At 37.8% G+C, this 14,201-nt stretch overlaps 2 long non-coding RNA genes across 2 annotated transcripts; both read right to left on the bottom strand.

Annotated features, from left to right (window-relative positions):
• Nucleotides 1-7,118: 7,118 nt before the first annotated feature.
• Nucleotides 7,119-8,683, bottom strand: LOC125489093. The gene is made up of 2 exons (XR_007266741.1): nt 7,643-8,683; nt 7,119-7,148 (listed from the first exon to the last, which is right to left on the bottom strand). It is a non-coding gene; the product is annotated as an uncharacterized LOC125489093 (long non-coding RNA).
• Nucleotides 8,684-9,218: 535 nt separating this feature from the next.
• Nucleotides 9,219-10,099, bottom strand: LOC125489092. The gene is made up of 2 exons (XR_007266740.1): nt 9,743-10,099; nt 9,219-9,248 (listed from the first exon to the last, which is right to left on the bottom strand). It is a non-coding gene; the product is annotated as an uncharacterized LOC125489092 (long non-coding RNA).
• Between the last annotated feature and the right edge of the window lie 4,102 nt (nt 10,100-14,201).

Genomic DNA, 14,201 nt, shown 5'->3' with positions numbered 1-14,201 from the left:
GTTATTAGTTGTCTGTATTTTAGTTCTACAATAATTTATATTTTTTGTTTCGAATATCATTTTAATGATTTGAAGCACATTAAAAACAACAATATGAAAAAACAGAACTTTTATATTTTTGTCAGCCCGTCCATTTATCACAGCTGAAACTTGGTAGGTAAATGGTTATTTATACAGGGTGTTTTAACGTAATCAATATAAGTATATTTCTGATTTTCTTGAATTCTTTCGCCTTTAGTCTTAAATTAAATTAAGTGACAGCTAAATATTCACCATTAACATAAACCATTACCCCATTTATTGTACATATCTGATAATTTATAACAACCAAAATGTAATTTAGTGTCCAAAAACTCCACGAGTTACAATTTTATTCCTTCCTCACTATTTGTATTAGTAGGTGTACGACGTTCTAAACAATTTTGCATAAGATTTTCTTTTATTCGAGCTGTCGTGGGATTCACTTAACTAGCCGTATACTGAAACCTTCCTTTATTAAATTACACTTGTACAATGTACAAAGAAAATACTCTAGCTATGATAAGAAAAATACTTACGGACAAAGACACTGAATATTGTCTCGAAATAAATGGTAATACGGGAAGACTAGGACTGAAGGTTAATACAGGATGCTCCGTACAGGCGTATAGTTCACTGTAAGGGCAAACGCTGAAGGTAGGTAGATTTCATGACTTTTTAATTGATATTATCTAGGTATTTAATAATTGTATTGTTTAATCACTGTAGTAGTAGTAGTAGTATTAATAAACATAATTCTTACGTAACGCAAATTAATTTTGTATACCAAGCCGTTTGCCTTAATTTGGCTATTATAATATTATTCATACATATACATATGCACTCACGACTGTAATCCCTGAAGGGGTAGTCAGAGGTGGCTCTCAAGTGAGCCATCCACTTTTCGCAGCACATTTGTACTCACGTGATAGGTGCGAACCATATCGTCGTTTTGGAATAAGTACAATGCACTTAGGATACACATCTAGAATCCAAATGTGCAGGTTTCCTCACGAGGTTTTCCAAAAGTTTAAAAAAATTCATTGACGTGTTACTTATGTAACTGATTTCAGCTTACAACAGTTTTTGTATGGAACTGCCTGTATATAGTAGAAATCTAATATCTCCGCCGAATGCCCCGTGGTGGTTATCTAATATGCCGTTATTTACAGAGACGTCTCTGTTGATCGCATTTTATTTCTCAGTAAAACTTATAAAATGACGAAGTAAATAATGTACTTATATAACTATAGCTCGACGGAAAAGTGTAGAAGATAAAAGTACGATTTTTCCGATTTCGCAGACTCTTTTGTTTGTAGTTGTCTGATGTTTACCTAAGGTTAAAAATATGATGTAAACATATAGATTATATACTTACCGATTCATAATATATATTTAAGTAGGAAACGGTAGAAAAAAGTTAAGTTTCCATATCCAAACTTGTATGTCGGTTTGAATGCACTACCTAAAAAAAACCGACTTCAAAAACCACTAAAAAGTAAGACATAATTTAATTGGTGTAAACCTTAAATTATTTCTTACTTTTTAGTGGTTTTTTGAAGTCGGTTTTTTAATTTTTTTTAATTATTATTTTATTTTATTCTTTTTAGTTTATTCTATTCTATTCTATTCTCTGTGGGGGTAACAGTACCTGCACCTGGCTCTCTCGAATGGAACCTTTGTGCATATCCCCAAGGTCTAAACTGCCTTCCTAAGATTGGACCATATCCCACCACGCTGGTCCACTGCGGGTTGGTGGGTTCACATATCTAGATGTGCTAAATCTAGATATGCAGGTTTCATCACGATGTTTTCCTTCACCGTAAGAGCGATGGTATACATTGTACTTAAATTCAGAAAAGAACTCATTGGTACATGTCAGCGCCGGGATTCGAACCCGCATCTCTGGCGTGAGAAGCGGGCGCTTACCCGACTGAGCTACCACCGCTCTCTCTCTTTTTAGTTTATTTGCAATAATTTTGAATCAAAAGTAAGATGCAAGTGATACCAATAAGCCCTACTAGTCGATACGAATCATTCAAGCCTAAACACGACGTAGTTACTATATACCGTTGAAGAGTTGCCTTGACTGCCTTCCGTTTCCATCATCATATCAGCTCAAGGTGACCATCATATTTTTTTGTTATAAAAACTATATTTAAGTTCCAAATTTCATTAGAATCGGATAACAGGTGCCCAAAATGGAAATTCATACCCTGTTTTTACCCTTTTAACTACCCTTGGGGGTGGAATCAAATTCTGAAAAAAAAATGGGACCACCCCTGAGCTTAACCCAATACATCAAAAAAATAATTTTCAAAATCGGTCCATAAATAGCGGAGTAATCGGTGAACATACATAAAAAAAAACATACAGAAGAGCGGTGGTAGCTCAGTCGGGTGTAGTGGAGGTTAATATAACATATAGCTAAAAAACATAGCAAGCTCGCAACGAATAGCATTCGCTTTATGAACGCGCAAATGCTGCTATAATTATAACGCGACGCGCCCTCGCGATCTTAGCTCGCAAAATTGGACAGCGTCTGCCCGCGGCCGTTGCCACGACGCTACTGCTAGAAATAGCGGAGCGGCTCCGCTATTTCTCGCAGCCGCGAGACGTGGCGCGCGATAACCGCGCAGGCGATATTCACTTGCTTTGTAGCGTCTCGCTCTCTCAACGGTGCAACGTCGCGCGACTCGCGTGTGAGAGAGCGAGACGCTGCGAAGCTGCAAGCTTCACTACGCAATAGCGCTCCGCTATCTGCTGAAATTAGCTCCGCAGTCGCGATTTGGCAACGGCCACGGGTGGTCGCTATGCTAATTGTGCCTCGCGCAACGTTACGAATTACGATCGCGTTGTTTGTTTTGTTGCATTTGCGTACTGTAAATAAATATTTGTAAATATACATAATAATAAATAGTTTAAATAGTAACGTATTAAAATAGGTATAGTGTTTATTTAGGTTTAGTGTAAAATTGAAAATAAATAGTGTTTGTGTAAGTGTAAATAGGTACTTTCTAACGGACAATTTGGTTCTGAGGACAATTTCGTATTTTAAATGTTTTGTGATTGTGTGTGATTGAACTTTGACTGGACAATTTACCTATCTTTACTTTACGTGTGTTTTCGTAAGTGGATGAAACATTGAAAGGATATTACTTTGTGGTTTTAAAGTGTTTTGTGTAAATAGTAATTGCAATTAAAGAACGTTTGACAATAATTCATAAAAATGAAGAGAAACAGTGATGTGCCATTATGGAAACAGTGATGTGCCATTATAGACAGTCCTAAGCCTGTAAAGTATGAAGGAAAGTTCATTGGTTTTTTCATCAATTTTTTTTTTCATAAATTTTTTTTTTGCTCTTCAATATCGTTATAACGTAGCGGATTAAATAACCTGCTATAAATGTGTAACATAGCGTCTGTAGCGTGTTATCAAAATGTAGCCGTTTTTCCCACCACTAGTCGGGTGAGCGCCCGCTTCTCAATCAAGAGATGCGGGTTCGAATCCCGGCGCTGACATGTACCAATGAGTTCTTTTCTGAATTTAAGTACAATGTATACCATCGCTCTTACGGTGAAGGAAAACATCGCGAGGAAACCTGCATATCTAGATTTAGCACATCAATCTAGATATGTGAACCCACCAACCCGCATTGGACCAGCGTGGTGGGAAATGATCTAAGCTTAGGAAGGCAGTTTAGACCTTGGGGATATGCACAAAGGTTCCATTCGAGAGAGCCAGGTGCAGGTACTTACACGTCCACAGAGAATAGAATAGAATAGAATAGAATAGAACATACAGAAGAATTGAGAACCTCCTCCTTTTTTCGAAGTCGGTTAAAAAGTGTGGTCACATATTTCATTGTATTTACATTAATAAATGTTCGTAAAAGAGTCTTCTACCTTTTACCTTGCTAAAATGACTAAAAGTAGGCCTGTAAATTAAGATATCTAAATTGAGAGCTTTACCCATAGCTTTTCAATTTCAAGTTTACAGGAGCAAATCCTTTAGAAAATATGAACAGCGCCTGTACCTACTATGTATTTGCTTACCTACTTAATTTTCTTTATGTTTGAGAGAGTTAGGTTGTTACTCATTGGGCGTCTCCCTAATAAATAATGCATGAATAGTTATATTTTTAGGTTAATTAAGTTAAGTTTTATTTAAGCTAGTGTTAATGTAAATGTTGTGCGTAATTATCAATAGGGCAATAGATTTAAAATGTTTTTATAGTGCTGAATTTTATGTAATATGGTAATCTATTGGCTGTTATTACACCTTTTCCAATAAAATCAAATAAAATAAATAAATAAAATACCGTGTTGCAAAATTGCAGTTCCATTTTACTTAAGATTGTACGAAGGTTGAACTTTATTATACTCGAAGGCATCGCAGGGGAAATAGAAATAATGTAGGGATAAACGCTTAGCTAAACAGACGTCCGTTCCCATTTATTTTTACTAAGTTATGTAAATGTTTAAAACACTTCACAGTTAAGCAACATAATTGCGATGGCGTGAAATCTCCACGGATAACATTCTTCTTCGTGATTTCTTTCCAGTTGTAAACTTAGAAACCTCGTCGCAATTTTAATAAAAGCAGCATTACGGGAACGCAAACATGACGTTAACACTTTTCTCCAGCGAAGAGAGTTCTTTCACCATTGTGGTGCTAAGAAGTTAGGAGCTGTACGCGATAGTTTGACTTTAAAAAATGTTTTTCTTATAAACGGTTTGTGGTCAGGAAGAAATGGCCTAATTAACTAAGTATCTAATCTAATATTCCTAAGTTCCTAGCATCTTAAGTGTTTTTCTTACTTTATTTTTTCGCTTGTAAGTTTTGACTAGGCTCATTAACAATTAACAGTGTACTTAGACGTGGCGCTTGCTGCTATTATTATTATGTAATAATTATTGTTAATTTTTATTTTTGATTATAACAACTACTTTTTGTCACTATATGTGGGAACCTATTTATGGCATTTCCATGTTTTGTAGAATTTTATAATTTTGTTACCATATAAGTTGACGAAAATGCTGTTGGTTCTCCATGAACAATATAAATAATAATAATAAATAAAAGTCATGACTTTCTGTTTCTTTCTTGGCACTAACATTACAAATAAAGAATTCAAAGCAGAACCTGCGAACTGGGCTTATGGATTTCTGTAATTCGTTTTTATCGAGGTGTTTGCATTTCGTGAACGTAAAGTTTTGATTGCAGGCTTTAACAAGCACCTGCGGTCAGCCGACGCAAATCCCGTGTCATGCAGGAAGCCTTTCAAAAACCTTTGGGTCGTACAGACGAACAGCCTGTGGTATTCCTGCCACCATAATAAAAAAAAAATTATGATACCTACCGCTCGAAAAACTAAAATGTTTTCGTAGTGTACAAAAAATGTAAAATTACATTTAAAGTTTTACAAGTACAAATAGGTATTTTAAAATAAAATGAAATGATTTTAGAAAGGATATATCAAACTGCTTCATAGTTATACATATACCTACTTTAAGAAAGCGACCAAGACGCCTTTCTTTCGTTAGGTCGCTTCTTGCATGTGAGCCAAAAGTTAAAAACTAGTAATTAGCCGCTGCCCTGAAGATTCTGCTAAACTAGATTTAAACTTCAGGGAGCCGAATCAAAACTTGAATCATAAATCTTGATTTCCAAAATAAAGCCACCAATTTTGCATTGTGCCGCCGTCATTCGTCAGGGTAAAGACGACTTTACAGCTTTGATACAAGGTTGTTTTTCTTGTGTAGTTGTGGAGGCTGACCAAATAATTGGGAGCCATCAATATAGCGGACAAGCTGGAAGTTCTCCCTCATTCGTTATTGAGCTTTTTCACGGCAGTTTTGTCAGATTTATTTACAAGGTAATTACTGTTTTTGGCGCAGCCGTTTTAGTGGAAAAAAGTGAGGTTAGGTATTAACTAACGATTTTTTTCCACCAATTGAAAACGTGTTCTGGAGTTATAGGTACCTAATCATTTTCATCCTTCTAATGCCTACTTTGTTTCTACAAATCTACATTCTACATGTCATTGTACGTAAATGAACAGAGAGAGAGTTTTAGGTTTGACTAAAACTTTGTCGAATAATTGTATTTATATTATTTGTCCTCAAGTGGTGTAGCTAGGATGACAGAGACATTTATTTTGTTCGGTGTCAAGTCAATTTCACGGCCGTGCGTGGACGAGGCTCGAATGGTATACATTCAAACGTGAGTACAAGTAAGCACTTGTACTTACCTATCTAATAATAATAAAATTATGCTTGTAGCATTTAATCCATTCACATACTTAGGAGTAGCAGTTCTGATGAGGTAAGAATGATATTTTCATAATAGAAAGCTATTTTCATCGTTTTTTTTTAATTTTTTATGCGATTTTATTATTTGTCTTATGTATTACGTTGATAACGATGGGTAACACCCTATTTAATGAGAATTAGTACTTTTCAGTAAGTAGGTACGTGAAACACGCCTTTGAATCGTGCAAGGCGTCAAGCCTTTGACGTGAATAAAGGAACATTTAACATCGCAACACCAAGTAATTACTGTAGCTACCTATATGTACTGTAGGTATATACCTTGCGGACAGTTTTTTGCTTTGTTTTTGTATGTGTCACACCATCTTTTTATATATTTTTAATCTAAGCATGACGAACATTTTCCATTGACACTGTCGCGCTTATAAAAATGGCTAGCTAAGGGGAGAGAAGAAATGAGAAGCCAGGGTTCAGCTTGACACAAATTTATTTAAAGGTCAACGTGGGTTAGGCCTACACTACACGATCAGTCAGTTTTCAGTTGGCACGGATAGGGACTCCCCTGAGTCGAAGAGTATCGGCGTGGAATCCCGATAACGCGACCGGCGTGGAAGTCCTCTTCTCCAGTGCCCAGGTAGGTAGGCAGGCAGGTCACGTGGCCGTTGCGTGAGCGTGGCGTGTAGCTCGGCTGCGCGGCGTGGTCAGCAACACGAAGGTAGGGGGTTGCCGAACCAGCACGTAGAGGGCGGGCCGTAGAAGTAGGTAGTTACGTGCAGTAGGTAAACCGTACCGTGGACGTAAGCGTGGCCCTTGGAGTAGTAGCGTGGACCTTGGAGTAGTAGCGTGGACCTTGGACCCTGGAAAAGATGGAAATCCAACGCATCAGTACACCGTTATCGTCTAGGTTCCACATACCGTCATCAAGACCTACAGCAGAGTACCTAATCTAACTTGATTGAGGCGGCAGTGGAAACCAGAACGGAATACCTAACATTAATTTAAGAAAGACTTGAAATTATTACAAAAGGCCGAAAGCGGTAGACTAGCTGCAGCATAATTTTGATAAAAGTATTTAATGCATCTAGGCAAGCTAGCGTATTCAAAAAGATAAAATAAAAGAAACAGGAAAGCTGATGAAACATCAAAATGATAATGCGTAATTGCATATCCGCCATCTTGGCTGTTATAAGTGCGCAGTAAGTTAAGTTAGCTAGCGCGTAAGCAAGCGAATAAAAAGTAAAAAGGAAGCTACGTTAGACAAATTTAAATTAACACTTTAAAACACAATTAGAACCAGTTTAAAATACAAATAGGTTCCTAAAATGAGCTAAGCAAGTCTGATCACACTTACCCGATATTGGGGAAGACACGCACAAGGTACCACTGGTAAAGTCTAGGTCATTCGACACTTTAGAGCGGGCTAGGCACCTAGAGGACTGCCGTGAGGTAGGGTCACGCGCAGTCGATGCCGTAGCCCGTGGCCGAATGATCGAGAGCCAGTGGTCACCGAGTGGGGCTGCCGCGAGAGGTGGGGACAATAACAAAAGACCGCTTCGCTGGCTAGGGATGGGAACGCGTCGATAATTTGAAGAATTATCGACGCGAAGATTAAGTTATCGATAAAGTCGATACTTAAAATTAATAAATTATGAAGATTATTTACTACTTTGTAAGTTATTTATTTTGAAGAAATAAATAACGTTACATTACCCCCCTTTCTGCCCAAGGATTTTGACCTCCTAAAAGTCAAAATCCGCAGCTTAACTAATACTTCTTCATAACTAAAAGAAACTACATACACATTCATACTTCTCTTGCAAAAATCTTTCATACTTTCAATCATAATAGGCCTTATCATAGATTTAGAAAATAATAAGGCCACCTTTCATTCAAAGAGGCAGCAAATATAATAATTTGCTAACTCAAGCAGAATCATTATTCATGAAGAAAATATTCTAAAGTTAGGGTACAATTATAAAAGAAAGTTAACGATTTTAAGTCAATAAATTTAAAACAAGGGATATAGGGTAGATGTCAATTATTTTAAATAGTTAATTAAAAAAATTATCCTATCCGAAAGTCTAAAGCTATAGCGAAAAGCGTCATTTTTAAAACTACTGTGTGATCAGGTCTACTTAACTCATTGATTCCGTTCTGTTACAAAATCAATTAAAGTAGACAGTTTTTCTCAAGTACACAGTAAATTAAATAAGCAAACCATAAAAGATGCAGCTAAAAACAAAAATGCAACTATTGTACTGTGTTATATCTATACAAAACAATAAATTTTAAAGAGATCAATCAAATCAATATTTTAAAAGGAAAATATTATCGATATCAAAAGTTTTAATTTACTACAACACTAGAATAGGAACACAGTACATGAGTTACGAGGTGTAGCGGGAATAAAATAAATTGATGAAAATAGGTCTTTACAAGTTGCACGCACACAAAACAAGCTACGTTACCAACCAAGAAATGACTGACCGTTAGAACCACGTGGAGGGCGCCAGTGTCGCGCTTATAAAAATGGCTAGCTAACGGAGAGGTAGAAATGAGAAAGCCAGGGTTTAGCTTGACACAAATTTATTTAAAGGTCAACGTGGGTTAGGCCTACACTACACGATCAGTCAGTTTTCAGTTGGCACGGATAGGGACTCCCCTGAGTCGAAGAGTATCGGCGTGGAATCCCGATAACGCGACCGGCGTGGAAGTCCTCTTCTCCAGTGCCCAGGTAGGTAGGCAGGCAGGTCACGTGGCCGTTGCGTGAGCGTGGCGTGTAGCTCGGCTGCGCGGCGTGGTCAGCAACACGAAGGTAGGGGGTTGCCGAACCAGCACGTAGAGGGCGGGCCGTAGAAGTAGGTAGTTACGTGCAGTAGGTAAACCGTACCGTGGACGTAAGCGTGGCCCTTGGAGTAGTAGCGTGGACCTTGGAGTAGTAGCGTGGACCTTGGACCCTGGAAAAGATGGAAATCCAACGCATCAGTACACCGTTATCGTCTAGGTTCCACATACCGTCATCAAGACCTACAGCAGAGTACCTAATCTAACTTGATTGAGGCGGCAGTGGAAACCAGAACGGAATACCTAACATTAATTTAAGAAAGACTTGAAATTATTACAAAAGGCCGAAAGCGGTAGACTAGCTGCAGCATAATTTTGATAAAAGTATTTAATGCATCTAGGCAAGCTAGCGTATTCAAAAAGATAAAATAAAAGAAACAGGAAAGCTGATGAAACATCAAAATGATAATGCGTAATTGCATATCCGCCATCTTGGCTGTTATAAGTGCGCAGTAAGTTAAGTTAGCTAGCGCGTAAGCAAGCGAATAAAAAGTAAAAAGGAAGCTACGTTAGACAAATTTAAATTAACACTTTAAAACACAATTAGAACCAGTTTAAAATACAAATAGGTTCCTAAAATGAGCTAAGCAAGTCTGATCACACTTACCCGATATTGGGGAAGACACGCACAAGGTACCACTGGTAAAGTCTAGGTCATTCGACACTTTAGAGCGGGCTAGGCACCTAGAGGACTGCCGTGAGGTAGGGTCACGCGCAGTCGATGCCGTAGCCCGTGGCCGAATGATCGAGAGCCAGTGGTCACCGAGTGGGGCTGCCGCGAGAGGTGGGGACAATAACAAAAGACCGCTTCGCTGGCTAGGGATGGGAACGCGTCGATAATTTGAAGAATTATCGACGCGAAGATTAAGTTATCGATAAAGTCGATACTTAAAATTAATAAATTATGAAGATTATTTACTACTTTGTAAGTTATTTATTTTGAAGAAATAAATAACGTTACAACACCGCAAATTTGTAATCCAACCCTTAAATAAAATACGATTCAGAAAGAAAAAGCCCAAATAACACAAGATCTCACATTCACGAATTTGTTTTCCTACACAGCCTTAGACGCTTTCAGAGTAATTTTAATTAAACGGGACGAAACGAAACGAAAAAGTTTAAAAGATCTTTGAATTAATGAGGTGCTCAAAATTCTACTTTACTTCGCACTAAAATTTGAGAGTACCTCCGGGCCCATTTAGCGGTTACGGGTGGGCTGGCGTGTATGTCCATTGCCGGTTGACCCCCAGGAGATAGCGTGATCTTGGTTGAGGCTGTATTGCCTCGGGGGTATCCGGGGTCTTCCTTGACTGGTCCAAGTACATACAGGACAACTGAATGCAAGGAAAAACTTCAATTAGTGGCGTAGCGCCAGATCACGTAGTGGGAGGCCCGCGGCAGGTATTTTAGCGATTCAGGTGGATCTCTATTGGCGATGTGTTGAGAAAATTACTGAGCTGGGAACTTTTTACCGTGGAATTTTCTAGACGCTTCCTCTTGAAAGCTGGATAATCAATGTTCGGTGTTTTATGAATTGCCAATAGGTAGTATTAAAGAAACAATAATGCAATGATTGTACCATTTAAATGTAAGTATACGTAAAGTGGCCTACACAGAATCCCGACCCCTGCTCTTACCTTGCTACTGAGCAGGGGTAAGTTTTCTTTGTAGCCCACTTTACATAGTAAGTAGTTAAAAATGATAATCCAATATATTTATTCAAACTTATTTTTTCTCTTCTTTTACAGCAGGCTAGTTAAGGAAATTTGTTTACATTTAAACATCTATTTCTAGCTGAGCCGTAACGATCGATCAAACCAAATCAACAGAAGCTGTAAAAACGACCAGTCGCGAATTTCAATGTCGCGACGATCAATCAACCTTTATTTATTGTTTGGCGTCACTTTGTTATCAACAAAAATAAATACTTACTCAAATATCCGTTGTTCTCATATACATAATATTAAACACAAACACAACTACAATGCAACTACACAAAAGTGACTTAGGTGACTTTGATATCAGGTGAAATTATCCTAATCCTAACTAATATTATAAATGCGAAAGTAACTGTGTCTGTCTGTCTGTCTGTCTGTCTGTCTGTCTGTCTGTCTGTTACTCTTTCACGCCAAAACTACTGAACGGATTTGAATGAAATTTGGTATACATATGGTATAGACCCTGGGAAAGAACATAGGTTACTTTTTATCCCGGAATTCCCACGGGAAAACTTTTTAAGGCGAAGCGAAGCTCGCGGGAACAGCTAGTTTTAAATAATTTTTAGGTCTTAAACTTGACTAAACCAAACGTTGTAATTCAGACGTTGCTGAAACCACCAAAACGTAGTTTGATTAAATTACTATAAAAATATATTACAATTAAACCCAAAAGTTACCTTAGCTACTTACTGTTGTATGCGCTTAGTTTGGTCCGGTCGAATTTGTCTCTGGTTTCCGTCGAAACTTCGAGAGAGTTGGCCGAAGTTTACCGAACAAGTTTGAGGTCTTGTTGAAGGTACAAATCGGTCGTTAATTTGGGATCACGGCAGTTATTCTTTAGCCCCATTCACCGGGTTTCACGGCATGTTTATCGACGAAGACTGTGATAAACAATATACGAACGAAATGGAGTGTCAGAGGAAAAGAACATCTCGACAATAAGCCGGCTGAGCTCTAACCATGACCCTATCGAGTTGTAGGTATTAAGATTAAGCGTACCGATTGCATGACAGCACTGCTGGTTCGTTCGACTTTGGTTGTGATCCTTCAGATTGATTCTTTAAATATCGCTATTGCTATAGGCAATGATATCGCAGCAGCAGTTAGTTTTGCCGAAGAATCGAGTAAACTTAATCCACTTTATTGCAATTTTCCATACAATTTTATCATCAAGTCATCACCGTAGGTATGGAGTTTTCAAGTTGGAGGTAATTTTGCCCCGTGCGCCGTGTTGCCAGGCAAATTTCTTTCGCATTTTGCGCAAGTCCGCGTCTTCATTGTGAGAGAAAACACTGTTATTATTACAAACAAGGAGCTCATAAATTATTAATGACAGTCTATAAGAAAATAAGGGAGAAAAGCTCTGTTTTTATAGGTTATGAAAATCTTTGTTTAAGTTAACTAGATCGGTTTTTACCACGTTTAATGAGTAGTAAATAAATGAATATACTACAGAGTGGCCATAGCTAAGACACTTTAATATTACATAATAACATTAAGTAAGTTTTGGCCAAAATATTTGTATTAACGTATATTATGATTATTTATTTAAGTAAAAAGAACAAATAATTGAATTGAGCCGGTTTATCTCAGTTGTATACGGCTTTGCCAGGGTATATTCAATCGCCATTTCTCTATCAGAGGCCTTATTTATTTTGTTAATGGAATCGTTTTATTGAGAATCAACTTACGTTTACATAATTGTATTCACTTCATTTATTGATTCTCTAGTTTGGGAGAGAGCATTTACATTTGAACAATCTCTAAAGTGGGTAATCTAATTCGTAATTGTTAACAGTCTATTAGAGTAGAGACATTCGAACTGTTGCTTAAAAATAGCAGCATTTGTCGCAATGTCAACAACTAATCCCTTGTTATGATGTAACAGTGGTGTTACTGAACTAACAGAGTATGGTGAAACTAGGCCTTATAAAATTTGTAGTTATCTATCTATACTTTGTAAAATATATAAAAAATCCACAGTCCCACACATTTTCTATCATTTCTGGGTTTTCAAGGGAAAGTGAACATTATCTCACAGGCATAAGCATGTGTCAGTCAAACGTCATAGAACTCTTTCTATATTTTACAAAGTACCTTTGTGTCTAGTTTTTTTTAAGTCTGCATTCCTCTGAGTTATTTACTTAATTTTTTACACAACTAGCAAATATTTTCCGCATGAAGCAAACAGATTTATCTACAGTCCCTGTTGACATAAAGAGCAGTCATATAATGTATCCTGAAGGCACGCAGCCCATACATCACGGCAAGCGCCACCGCATAGCAAATTGCTGGCCGGAAATATACAACGAGCAATAAATGCTGGAAAAAATATAAATATAAAACCGGGCGCCGAGCGCAGCTGATTTACACGGGTTCCAGATTTAAAATTTTAGAATATTCCCCGTGGCGGGAAATTGTCGCAGATTTTTGAATTTATGTTTTGTGTCTAGGTGTGTTTGGTATGAGGCCTGAGGGAAGAAACATGCGTAGGAAAAAACGGATGCTTGAATTGCCCCTTAATTGTGGCGCTATATAAGTACGATTAATTAAATCGCTGCTAATTTAGACATTGGCACAGCGCAAAAATACTTAAGTCTACTACAGAAGGGCTAGTACGGGACGCATTTAAGACGTGACAAAAGTTTTGCATCGCGCTCACTCACTTCGCGCAGCCTCAAGAGCAAGCGCGACGGAGAACTTTTGTCACGTCTTATTAGCGCCCCGTGCTAGTGCAAGTATTATTCAGTACCTGTTATGATATCAGGGCGACGACGAATAAACGCTACTTATTCGGAATACAATCTTATTGTAACAATACGGTATTATTATTGTATACTTTCTTATCGGCTTGAGATGATGAACTGATCTAATGATACCGCACAGGCAAAAGCATGTACTAACTCAGCTATGATTATACAGGTTCTTCGGTATATTTAATATACAAATGGTATAAAGCTATCAAAGAAAACTGTGTAAGTAAGTTTCCTTAGGTACATCACCCCAACGCACAAGAGCATTAATCTTTTTACTCAACTGCTTTATTTCGTAAAACACTAACACAGATCCGGGACTCTCGCTCCCAGGGGCACGGCGCGGGTGAGGAAAATAAAATAAATGAATTATGCGTAAGCTACGCTGCGAGAATAACCCCCGGCCACAGACTCTGATTGCGTTCAGAAGCGAGAAAAGATTACGAATCAGTCACTGTCGGCTTTAGACGTCATCAAAATGAACCATGATTGATGCCCTTAGGTGAAGTGACAGAAGGTAAGCCACTGTTTTGAGAAAACAGCTATTTTCTCCTTCCGCTCCGGATATGGGAGTCAAAGGAGCTCCTTTGTG

This window comes from Plutella xylostella, chromosome 10 (assembly GCF_932276165.1).
Source record: "Plutella xylostella chromosome 10, ilPluXylo3.1, whole genome shotgun sequence".
Classification (NCBI taxonomy): domain Eukaryota; kingdom Metazoa; phylum Arthropoda; class Insecta; order Lepidoptera; family Plutellidae; genus Plutella; species Plutella xylostella.
The sequence above is the reverse complement of the archived record's forward strand: the minus strand, read 5'-3'. Positions and strand labels throughout refer to the sequence as shown.